The following is a 1,358-nucleotide window of genomic DNA, read 5'->3' as shown; positions in this document are numbered from 1 at the left end:
AAGTAGTTCAGTCACTAACCAGAAAGTCAGTGATTTGAACCCACCAGCTACTCTGCAGGTGAAAAGTGTGGCAATCTGTTTCTATAAAGATTTACAGCCTTGGAAACCTATAGAGCAGCTAGAGTTGGTTCTAACTCATAGCAATCCTATATACAAAAGAACGACACAGTGACTTGTCCTGTATCATGAATAGCATCAGAACATTGTCACAGGGAAGTTCTACTCTGTTCTGTGTCTCCTATGGTTGCTTTGAGTAAGAATAGACTCAATGTCCCTAGCTGCCATCTTGCGTTCCCGCTTGTGTGTGCCTAATTTCAGCTGGTCTGCAAAGACCCCCTGAGCGCCAGCCCTAGTTCCCCACGCGGCCCCATTTCCGCTCATACAAGATGAAAGAAACAATCATGAATCTGGAAAAACTCGCTGAACTGTAGGCACAAGTGCTCATTGGTGGAAAAGGAACTGCTCTCAGAAAGAAGAAGGTGGTTCATAGAACAGTCACAACAGATGCTAAAAAACTTCAGTTTTCCTTAAAGAAATTGGGGGTAAATAATTTCTGTGGTATTGAAGAGGTGAATATGTTCACAAACCAAGGAACAGTGATCCACTTTAACAATTCTAATGTTCAGACATCTCTGGCAGCCAACACTTTCACCATTACTGGCCACACTGAGACAGAGCAGCTGACAGAAATGCTCCCCAGCATCTTGAACCAGCTTGGCGCAGACAGTCTGACTAGTTTGAGAAGACTGGCTGAAGCTCTGCCCAAACAACCTGTGGATGGAAAATCACCACTTGCTACTGGAGAGGATGATGATGATGAAGTACCAGATCTTGTGGAAAATTCTGATGAGGCATCCAAAAATGAGGCTAATTGATACTAGAGTAAACTTCTGAAGAAGATAAAACTTGAAGAAGTTACTTGGAGCTACTATTTTATATTATGAGCTTTTTCAATTTGTTTTGTTTATGGATCTGGTAAAATCTAGATCTCTAATATTTTTAAGCCCAAGCTCTTTGGACATTGCAGCTCTTTTCAGTTTTTGCTTATACATAATTCATTCTTTGCAGCCAATTACACTGAAGAAGCCTGGGAATAAATTTGAGACAAATGTTAATAAAGTTCTTTGCCTAGTAGAAAAAAAAAAAAAAAAAAAAGAATAGATTCAATGGAATTGAGTTTGCTTTGGTTTTTGTTATTCAAAAAGGAAAATTTAGTATTCTGTAGCATGGATTGAAACTAGCGTTCAAATTTAATAGCCCCTCCTCTTCCTAAATGTATAAACAATAATGTAAACAAATAAATGTGTAGGTATACAGAAAAGAGTTAATACAGCAGGCCTCAGACTGCTATCCTTAGA

General features: G+C 39.0%; 1 pseudogene; it reads left to right on the top strand.

Annotated features, from left to right (window-relative positions):
* The first annotated feature begins 386 nt into the window (after positions 1-386).
* On the top strand, positions 387-875 carry LOC102830123 (annotated as a pseudogene).
* Positions 876-1,358: the final 483 nt, after the last annotated feature.

This window comes from Chrysochloris asiatica, unplaced genomic scaffold (assembly GCF_000296735.1).
Source record: "Chrysochloris asiatica unplaced genomic scaffold, ChrAsi1.0 scaffold00004, whole genome shotgun sequence".
In the NCBI taxonomy this organism is placed as follows: Eukaryota; Metazoa; Chordata; class Mammalia; order Afrosoricida; family Chrysochloridae; genus Chrysochloris; species Chrysochloris asiatica.
The sequence above is the reverse complement of the archived record's forward strand: the minus strand, read 5'-3'. Positions and strand labels throughout refer to the sequence as shown.